Raw genomic sequence first — 11,708 nt, forward strand, 5'->3', positions numbered from 1 at the left:
GGTTATTGATCATATAGTGACTATTAAAAGGAGGCTAAATACTCAATATGCTCTTTAATTGCTTTACTTCTCGCATTCCTAAATTTATATTATTCCAATTTCCCTTTCCAAAGAGGAGAAAATCTTGTTATGTTTTGTTGTTAGTGTCCTTCTTACATATTTGTTTTAAAATGTGTCACCCGTCAACACAAGTACTTTCAGATGAGAGTTGATATGTGTCCTACAGTTTGTTCATTTGGCAGAAATTATGTAGAGTATAAAATGTTTAAAATAACTTTATGAAAAGTACGGTGGGCATAATCCCTGAATAGATGGCGTTTATAGTTCAATAAGAAAGCAGAACATTAAACTAATAAGTATATGAATAACCCATTAATTAGATTCATACATTATAAAGGAAAATTATAGCCATCAATAAGATCATAAAACAGGGTTATATAGCAAAATCTGCAAGGCTAGCAAAACTCTTCCTTGAGGAAATATTGCCCTGAGGTCTCAAGGATGAATAGGATCTGGCAAAAGAGAAAAAAAGATGAAGGGAAAAAGAGTACACTAAGTTTAGGTATCTGCCTAGAGAAAGACCTGGCAAGGATATGCATTAGGCGATCAAATATTGTTAAATTATATTGTTAGTTTGCTATGCTGCTGTTAAAAAGACACATATAAATTTCTTTGAAAACAATTCTTGTGCTTCTAATAGTCCTAATGTCTCTATCTAACAGAAGAAAACCTTGATATTTCTATATTTTCTCTTCAGTGACTCATTTTTATAATGACTTAAGTGTGCATATCAATGTATATAACACTGTGTCTATTATATAATGCTTTGTGTTCTACTTGATGCATACAGGCACACTTTGTTAATTGTGCTTCATAGACGCTATGTTTTATATTTACGTGTTGGGGGTTGTCAGCAACCTATGTCAAGCAAGTCTATTGGCAACATCACTCAGTAGTTACGCTCACTTTGTGGGCTGTGGAATATTCAGTAATTCTTGAGATACTTCACATTTTGTCCTTATCACTGATGTTTTAGTGACCTGTGGTCAGAATCCTTTGTTACTATTGTGGTTGTGTGGGGGCTCTGCAGTCTGTAATAATTCAACGTGCCAACATAATCAGTATTGTGAGTGTTTGACGGCTGTACCCCATGCTTCTCCCTTTCCTTGCACCCCTGTACCCCCATTGAAATGCAGCCGACAAATAACCGTATGACAGCTTCTCAGTGTTCAAGAGTTTCCCATCTCTCATTATATATCAAAAAGTAAAAATTATTAAGCTTAGTGAAGAAGTGGTGGTTAAACATGAGATAGGAGGAAAGGCAGGCCATTAATGCCAAACAGCTATGTTGTGAAAGCAGAGGGAAAGTTCCTGAAGGAAATTAAAAGTATTACTTCACTGACTACACTATGATAGAAAGTGAAAAGGTTTATTGCTCATATGGAGAACATTTTTAGAGATCTGGCTAGGAAATCAAACTAGCCACAACATTTTCCCTAAATCCAAGACCAAGACTCTCTTCAATTTTAGGATGGCTGAGAGTTGATAAAGTCACAACAGAAATGATGATAGGAAGGGTTGTTTGATGGGTTTCAGATAGCACATCTCCCTATCCTAACAGTATAAAGAGAAGCAAGTGCTCACACAGATGCCAGTCATCCAGAAACTCTAACTAATGGATTAAAGTGACTAAGTTAGATTTTCAAAGTGAATGAACAACCTTGGATTGAAAGATTTCATCTGGGACTTTCATAACTTTGGGGAAGTCAACATATGTTTTCCAGGCTGACTTATGTCAGGTTGGATGGAGCATTCTGAAAAGCCTAGGATCTTTAAGGATTTTACTGTATCTAACTTTCTTGTGCTCTACAAATGGACAGCAAAGCCTGGATATCAATACATGCATTTTGCAGAATATTTTCAGCCCACTACTTGAAATCTGTGCTTCAGAAAATAAAAATTTCTTTCAAAATTCTTGTTATTGACAATGTACCTACTCACCCAAGATAGTTAATGTTATCAGGGAGTTGTACAATAAGATTAATGATTTCTTTTTTTTTTAAGATTTAATTATTTGTTGGAAAGAGTTACAGAGAAAGGGAAAAGCAGAGACACAGAGAGAGAATGAGAGGTGGAGACAGAGGGAAAAAGGGGGAGAGAAAGGAAAGGAGGGGAAGAGAGATTGCTTCGAATCTGCTGGCTCATTGCCCCAAGCAGTTTTACCAAGGCCAAAGTGAGTAACCCAGAGCCTCATCAGACTCTTGAGTGTGACGTCAATGACCTAATCCCCTGGGTCATTTTCTGCTGCTTCTCCCGGGCTGTGAGCAGGGAATTGTGTCAAAAACGTAACAGCTCGAATTGAAACCAGCATTCAAAGAGGATGCTACTGTTTCAACCGCTATGTCACAATTTTCATGCTGGCTAACACAACATGCACTCAGCAGCTAATAGCATCAAGCGGTACTTTTGACTTTCAAGTCTTGTTTGTTTATTTTTTTAAAGAAATGGGCTTGCTAAAGTCTACATGGACAAGCAGTCCTTCTGGTAGACTTGAATAAAATCAATGGAAAATCTTCTGGAGATATGTCTAAGAAAATGTATGATTCATGAGATGAGGTCAAAATATCAATATTAACATGACTTTGGGCAATGCTAATTCCAATATTTATGGGTATCTTTGCCAAGTTGAAGATCTTAGTAGAGGAAATAATTGCAGATATGGTGGGATTAGCAAGAGAAATATAATTAGAATTGGAGCCTAAAGATGTAGTTGAATTATTTTTAATCTCAGGATAAATGAGAAAAAGTTGCTTTTTATGGACAAATTTAGAAAGTTGTTTCTTAAAACAAAATCAGGTTCTGATAAATATGCTGTAAACATTGTTGAAATGATAACAAAAATTTTGAGGTGTTACATTAACTTCTATGATATGGGAGTTGCAGGAGTCTTTGTAAAATTTTCTAAGTTCTGTGAGAAAATGTTATAACATAGCATCATGAAATCTTTCTTAAGAAATCAAAAAATGTGGTAAACTTTGCTGATATTTTATTTCAAGAAATGATCATAGTTACTCTAACCTTCAGTTACCCAATGCTGATTGCCAAAATATCAAACCAAAATCTTTCACCTACACAAAGACTACAATGCAGTAAATGTTCAGATAATCCTGAGCGATTTTTTAGCAAAAAAAAATTGTATTTAAGTCATATATTTCTTTTAAACATAATGCTATTACACCCTTAATCTTCAGTATATTGCAAACAATTGTTACTTGCACTATTTCTTGTGCAAAAAAGTGTGACTGCCTTAATTAGTTTTGTTGCAGTGATATACAACTGCACAGTGTCTCTGAATATCTTTGTTTAAATGAAAATGTGCCACAATTTTAATAGAAAATAGAATTAAAAGCATGACCAGTTTTTAGATACAGCATACACAAATTGTATTCATAAAATGTAGAAATACATGCTATGAAAAAAATTATATGTGAATTGCAATATTTTGCATCAATTCTGTGAAGATCGATAATTCCACTGTTCTACAAACCTTCTGGAGAACCTTTGTGTACATATATACACTGAAATAGACTTCCTTGTGTGGCAAATATAACTAGTTTGTGTAAATATCGTGCATTAAGCAGAGAAATGTATTTTTTCCTGACACATTATGCTGTAAATGCTAAACCATAGTAAGTTACTATAAACTCATCAGTGAAACAAATGAGTAATTTGGAAAACGTGCATTAAAATTTGTGCCCACTGTGGTAGCCTGGTGGTTAACATCCTTACCTTGCATGCACTGGGATCACATATGAACAGCAGTTCGAATTCCCATGGCTCCACTTCCCATTCAGCTCCATACTTGTGGCCTGGGAAAGCAGGCAAAGCCATGAGACACTGCACCTGCATGGTAGACCTGGAGAAGACTCAGGGCTCCTGGTTTCAGATTGGCACAGTTCAGCTATTGGGGCCACTTGGGGGAGTAAATCAATGTATGGAAGATCTTTCTCTTTGTCTATCCTTTTTGTATATCTGACTTTCCAAAAAAAAAAATCCATCCCCGTATGATTGCTGACCTTCTCAACTCATAACTTAGATACTCTGGAAATACAGAACTGATAGTGTCAACTTAGAACCATGGATGTCTCTACACAATTTGGTGTGTTGACTGTTTTTACAAGAAACGCACAAATGTCTTGGCACCCCAATCAGACCTAGCCAGAAGATTCACTGACTCTCGAGAGTCCTCTGAGTGAAGCGAAATGATTCTTGAGATACCAGCTTTGGACTTCAATGCCCTGTGGATGTTATGCAACTTTTCCTGGAGTGGAAGAATACCTCAGTTAGAAATTTTGCAGATGATGTAGTTGAACAGTAGCAGTGAGCTGGATTCAAAGTGAAGCAAAGATTCAAACCAGAGGCTGTATGGATTGCCAGTATTGTAGGTGGCAGCTCTACCTGCTAAGCTACAATGCTGACCCCAAGCATGTTTGCTTGCACTTAGTTCCCATTTATGGTCTCAGAACAAGTGTTCTACTTACACTGTATTGTGTAGTACAGTTTTATAGGCGCTGGGGATTCCCCCCACCCCTCCCCATACCCCTCCCCCCATGGTGGATTCCTCCACCTTGCTGCATAACCATAGTTCAAGTTCAGTTGAGATTCATTGCTTGCAAACACATGCCTAGCATAAAGTTCAGCGTCTTATTGTCCAGATAAGTTCAGTGGCCTCCTGGGGAGACCTTCTATGGTCTGAAGATAGGTCTAACAGAGTAAAGATCCGGTCGGTTAAAAGCCCCAACAAGGCCTCAGTATCAATATACAACATTATGGAATTAATTGACATAGTATTGGGTAAACAATATGTTAAAAATAATGCAAGTTCCATTCTTCGAAACATCTGGGTTGAGACAGCATCAATGACACGTTCAAAAAATAACAAACAACCAAACAATAAATTACAGGTTAAATCAAGGCGAACATGTGGTATCTAATCTTTTGGGATTCACTCATTTCCCTTAGCATTATAGTTTCCAGTTGTGCCCATTTAGCCACAAAGAACTGCATTTTGTTTTTTTTAACAGCTGAGTAGTATTCCATGGAGTAGATGAACCAAAGCTTTCTTATCCAATCTTCTATTGATGGGCATTTCGGTTGCTTCCATGTTTTTGCAATTACTGATTGTGCTGCAATGAACATGGGGATGCATGTTGGTTTGTCGTAAAACAGGTGTTTTGGATATATTCCTAGGAGTGCTATTGCTGGGTCATATGGCATGCAGATTCCGAGTTGTTTGAGTGTTCTCCAGACTGATTTCCATAAAGGCTGTACCAATTTGCAGCTCCACCAGCAGTGGAGTAGGGTTCCCTTTTCCCCGCATCCTCGCCAGCAAGCGTCGTTGGTGTTCTTGTTTATGTGGGCCAATCTTACTGGTGTTAGGTGGTACCTCATCGATGTTTTAATTTGGATTTCCCTTATTGCTAGGGAGCTGGAACATTTTTTCATATGTTTGTTTGCCATTTGGACTTGCTCCTTTGTGAAATGTTTGCCCATTTCCCTTGCCCATTTCTTGAGTGGCTTGTTTGTTTTGGTTTTTTGGTTGTTTTGAAGTTCTTTGTATATCCTGGAAATTAGCCCCCTATCGCCTATATCGTGTGCAAAGATCTTCTCCCACTCTGTGGGTTGCTTTTTTACTTTGTTGATTGTTTCCCTTGCTGTACAGAAGCTTCTTAGTTTGATGAGGTCCCATTTGTTTATTCTGTTCTCAACTGCTATTGCTTTTGGTGTCCTTCTTAGAAAGTCGGAACCTACTCCTAGGTCTTGCAGTGTATTTCCTACATTTTCTTGCAAGAGTTTGAAGGTTTCTGGATGTAGGTTTAGGTCTTTTATCCATGTAGATTGGATCTTAGTGTATGGTGATAGATGTGGGTCTATCCTTTTGTTTCTACAGGCTATCAGCCAGTTGTCCCAACAACATTTACTAAAGAGGCCTTCCCACTTGCTTGAGCTATCATTGGTCTTTTTGTCAAAGATTAATTGGCTGTATTTGTGTGGGTTCCCTTTTGGTGCTTCTATTCTATTCCATTGATCTTCTTTTCTGTCTTTGTGCCAGTACCAGGCTGTTTTGATAACCACTGCTCTATAGTATGTCCAGAGGTCCGGGATTGTGATTCCCCCTGCTAATCTCTTATTTTTCAGGATGGTTCTAGCTATTCGTGGTTTTTTGTGTTTCCAGATGAACTTTTGAATCATTGTATCCAGTTCCGTGAAGAATGTTTTGGGCAATTTGACTGGAATTGCGTTGAAAATGTATATTGCTTGTGGTAGTATAGACATTTTAATGATATTGATTTTGCCTATCCAGGAGCACGGGATGTTATTCCATCTTTTGAGGTCTTGTTCAATTTCCTTTTTAAATAGTTTGTAGTTTTCTTCGAATAGGTCTCCTACGCTTTTGGTTAGATTTATTCCCAAATACTTCATACTTCTCTCTGCTATTTTGAATGGTATCCTGTTGGTTAGATCTTCTTCCATCTTGGTGTTATTTGCGTACACTATGGCTGTTGATTTTCGTTCGTTAATTTTGTACCCCGCCACTCTGCCAAACTCTCGTATAAGTTCTAGCAGTTTCTGTATTGATTCTCCTGGTTTTTCTATGTATAGGATTATGTCATCTGCATATAGTGAAAGCTTGACTTCTTCGTTTCCTATACGTATGCCTTTGATTTCTTTTTCTTGTCTTATGGCCTCTGCAAGTACCTCTAGGACTATGTTGAATAGCAGTGGTGATAGCGGGCACCCTTGTCTTGTTCCAGATCTCAGTGGGAAGGGTTCTAGCTTTTCTCCATTCAGTATGATACTGGCGTTGGGTTTTTCATAAATTGCTTTAATTATGTTGTGGATTTTCCCATCTATGCCTACTTTGGCTAGAGTTTTTAGCATGAAGAGGTGTTGGATTTTGTCGAAAGCTTTTTCTGCATCTATTGAAACTATTATGTGGTTCTTGTTTTGCAGTTTTTGGATATGGTTTATAACATTTATGGATTTCCGAATGTTGAACCATCCCTGCATTCCAGGGATGAATCCTACTTGATCCGGATGAATGATCTGTCTGATGATTTTTTGAATTCTATTGGCTAGGATTTTGTTGAGAATTTTAGCATCAATGTTCATCAGAGAGATAGGTCTGTAGTTTTCCTTCTCTGATGGTTCTCTGTCCGGTTTTGGGATTAAGGTGATGTTGGCTTCATAGAATGAGTTTGGGAGGGTTGCTTCCTCCTCTATTGTTTTGAAGAGCTTGTAGAGGATTGGGGTTAGTTCTGTTCGGAATGTTTTGTAGAATTCTGTAGTGAAGCCGTCTGGGCCTGGGCTTTTTTTCGTTGGGAGATCCTTGATGACTGTTTCAATCTCTACCTCGGTTATGGGTTTATTTAATTCTGCAGTTGCCTCCGGACTGAGTTTTGGTAAGTGGTGGGAGTCCAGGAACTTTTCTATTTCTTGGTGGTCCTCAAATTTGTGGGAGTACAGTTCTTTGTAGTAATTTCTAATTATTTTCTTAATGATTGCAGTGTCTGTTGTTATGTTGCCTTTTTCATCTTTAATGCTATTGATTCTCACTTTCTCTTGTTTTTTTTTGGTCAATCGGGCCAGTGGAGTGTCTATTTTGTTTATTTTCTCAAAAAACCAACTTTTTGATTTGTTGATTTTATGTATAGTTTTTTTGATTTCTATTTGGTTTATCTCCTCCCTTGTTTTGATGATTTCTTGTTTCCTATTGTGCGTGGGACTCTTCTGCTGCTGTTTTTCCAGATCCTGGAGGTGTGTGGTTAGTTCCTGTATTTGGCGTCTTTCTTGGGCCTTGACATGCGCTCCGATTGCAATGAATCTACCTCTTAGCACTGCTTTGGCGGTGTCCCACAAGTTTTGGAATGTTGTATCAGAGTTTTCGTTGGTTTCCATGAATTTTTTGATCTCATCTTTAATTTCTTCTCTGACCCATTGTTCGTTTAATAGCATATTGTTCAATTTCCAAGAGTGCCTATACTTCCTGGGGAGTTTTGAGTTGTTGATTTCCAGTTTCATCCCATGGTGGTCTGAGAGGGTACATGGTATGATACTAATGTTTTGGAAGTTGTTTAGATTCGCTTTATGTCCTATCATGTGATCGATTCTGGAGAAGGTGCCATGCACCGCTGAGAAGAATGTATAGTCTGTGGCCTTAGGATAAAAAGTTCTATATATGTCTACTAAGTCTAGTTGTTCTATTGTTTGTGTGAGCTCTGTTGTTTCTTTGTTGAGTTTTTGTTTCGTGGACCGGTCCATTGTTGTTAGAGGTGTGTTGAGATCGCCTACAAGAATTGTGCGGGTGTCTATGTCTTCCTTTAAGTCTGTAAGTAATTGCTTTACGTAACTAGGTGCATTAAGATTCGGTGCATAAACATTAATGATGGTGATTGCTTCTTGATGGATCATTCCTTTCACCAGTATAAAATGGCCTTCCCTGTCTCTTTTGATATTAGTTAGAATGAAATCTATTTCATCTGAAATTAGGATAGCTACCCCAGCTTTTTTTTCTCGTCTATTGGCGTGAAATATCTTTTTCCATCCCTTCACTTTCAGTTTCTTTGCATCCTTTCTGGTTAGATGCGTTTCTTGTAGGCAACAGATGGTTGGGTCTTGTTTGATGATCCATTCTATTAATCTCTGTCTTTTGATTGGTGAATTTAGACCATTTGTGTTGAGAGTTAAAATTGAGAGTTTGCAATTTTGCCCTGCCATGTGATTGTGTTGTGTGTGTGTTGTTGCCAATGTAGTTGTCTTGTTTGTGCAGCTTTTAGTTTGGAGACCTTCTTATTTGCCAGCTTTGTTTGTGATTTGCCTCCTTTTTGTCCGGGACTAGTGCATTTCTAAGGAGACTTTGCAGAGCTGGTTTTGTGTAGACATATTCTTCTAGTTTTTCTTTGCTATTGAAGTATCTGATTTCGTTCTCATATACAAATGAGATCTTTGCTGGGTAGATTATTTTTGGTTGACAGTTGTTTTGTTTCAGGACTTGGAAGATCTTTGTCCATTCTCTCCTTGCTTGTAGGGTCTCTTCGGAGAAGTCAGCAGTGATTCTGATGGGTTTTCCCCTGTATGTGATCTTTTCTCTACTTCGTGCTTGTCTCAGGATTCCTTCTTTGTCTTCATTGGAGTAGAACCTGAGCACCGTGTGTCTGGGTGAGGATCTCTTTGGATCATGTCTGTTGGGAGTTCTCTGTCCATCCTGTATGCGGGGTGGATTCGTGTTCCAAGTGTTTTGGAAGTTTTCCTGTATAATTTCATCAAGCACTGCTTGCATCCCAGATTCTCTTTCTACTCCCTCAGGGAGGCCGATGATCCGAATATTCAGTTTTCTAAGGTAATCCTTCATCTCTTGCATCATTTTATTAGTTTTGCTGAGGTTTGTCTCCAGCTGTTTAATTCGCTGGGCACTTTCATTTTGTGTGTCTTCTGTTTCAGAGATCCTTTCCTCTGCCGCATTTATTCTGTTGATGAGGCTTTCAATCTTATTCTCTTGGGCATCCAGTTTGGTTTTGATTTGTTGTATTTCGGTGATTATGCGGTTCTGGTAGTCTTCCAGCTTTGTGTCCACGTCTCTGAGAAATTTTAGCATTATTTTCATCAATTCCTTTGCTGGTAACACGTCCATGTCTTCATCTCGCATCGCCGATATTGATAATGGCTTTTGGCCCATGTTTGGTGGGGTGCTGGCTCTTTCATCTGGAGCACAGCTCTTTCTGGTGGTTTTTCCCATTGCGTTGGTGTATTCTGGTGGGGCAAATGAACCCGTGTGTTGAGGGGCTGTCAGGTGCTTTCCTGTAGAGATTGGAGCCTGCAGGCGTGGTGTTGCCGGGCGTGGTAATTTTCAAGGCACCGTTGGTGCGTTCTCAGGGCCCGGGGCTGAAGAGCACCACCTTGGGGGCCCAGTGGATTCCAGGCACACTCTGGGCACCTCTTCAACAGGTGTGACACCCCAGGGCGTGGAGGGATGGAGGCGCTCTCTGGGTGTGCCCCCTGCACGGGAATCCACAGGACTTAGAAGGTTTTATGTGCTTTCTCCCTGCGTTCTCCGTGTCAGGGACTGCAAGGTTTTTCAGAGCCCACCTGGTGCGTCTCCCACACACGGGACTGTGGGTGAGGCACTTTCCAGGCGTGGCTCTTGTGCAGTGAATCCACCACTCGTGGTGTGTGGGTGTTCAGAGCCCCTGCTCCTGTGTGGCTCTCTCACACCGGCCCTTAGCGGGGGAGTGGCCCAGGCGCCCTGTTATTATTTCACGGCAGGTTCGCACCGTGTCAGTGTGATGCAGGAGTTTTCAGAGCTCTCCTGGTGGGTCGCCCACGCTCAGAACTGCGGGGTGGGAGGCGAGGGGTGAGCAGTTCACCCTATGGGAGTGGTACCTGCGTGTCGGGGACACACAGCGCTACACTTCCCAAGTTTCAAAGCTCCCCTGACATCTGACACCTGCGCTGTGGAGGCGGCTGCTGCAGGCGGGGCCGCCTAGTCCGCTCGGCTGCTGCAGGCGGGGCCGCCTAATCCGCTCGGCTGCTGCAGGCGGGGCCGCCTAATCCGCTCGGCTGCTGCAGGCGGGGCCGCCTAGTCCGCTCGGCGCAGCGACCAGGGTCTTCCCGATGTTATCGCGCTTCCACCAGGCAGGATGTGGAGGACTCCAGATCCTCACCAGCAGCCTCTGCGCACTGAGACGCACTGGCCCTCTCAGTGTAGGAACATCCGAGGCGCCTTCCTGGTGCCCCCTCAGCCGCCAACACCACTGTGCGTAGTTCCCAAGGCATAAACCCGACAGCTTCAGTCTCTCTGCCCCGCGTTCTCAGAGGCTGGACCCTCAGTAGGGGGTCAAGGAATGCGGAGGCTACCACGTCAACCCCCCGGCTCACCAAACGTCCGGCCGCTGCAGTCTGCCTCCGCCTCCCGCCGGCGACGGTCCGCCCGATCTCCCCGCCTCCGGGCTGTCCGCGTCTCCCGTCAGGCCGCTTTCAAAAGTGACTCAGCAGGTCTGGAGTGGGATGTCGGTTTCTCTACCTTTGCCCTGCTCCGTTCTCGCTGTTCTTCCGAGTTGTGTGGATCTTTTTGGCTCCACACTGTCCCAGGGAGCCTCACGGACCTCTCCCTGCGATTCCCTGCTGTTCCACTTTGCTGCTTCTGTAACTTTCTATCCCTCTTTCACTGGACGCTCTCTCACAGCCTTCCTCCTACGTCGGCCATCTTCTCTCCCTCCATAAACATCTGTTGATTGAGCAAAAAAATTACTTATTCTGGTAAGGTGTCAGACCCTTTGTTACAATCTGTTTAATAATTAGGTCTCAGGAACAGTGATTGGGCAGTATCGCAGTCAGTGGCTTGAGCCTTGTTATGGGACAGGCACATATTGTATCTCTGTGCTCGTTTGAGCCACAGATAAAATTTCAAATACAGTCCTCTGTCCTGAAAGACAGTAGATGATGACTCAAGTGCTTGAGTCCCTAATACTCATGAATAAGACTGAGTGCAGTGTCACCCTCCTGGCTTCAGCCTGGTCCAGTCTGTCTCAATCTCTCTCTCTCTCTCTCTCCTTCTCCCTCCCTCCCTTTCTCTTTTTCTCTGTGCCATCAAAGTAGTTGAAAATAGTCTTCAGAAACGGTAGTTTTACTGTACCTATATATGTAAATAT

Source organism: Ochotona curzoniae, unplaced genomic scaffold (genome assembly GCF_017591425.1).
Source record: "Ochotona curzoniae isolate NIBS_2020 unplaced genomic scaffold, NIBS_Ocur_1.0 contig_4093, whole genome shotgun sequence".
Lineage (NCBI taxonomy): Eukaryota > Metazoa > Chordata > Mammalia > Lagomorpha > Ochotonidae > Ochotona > Ochotona curzoniae.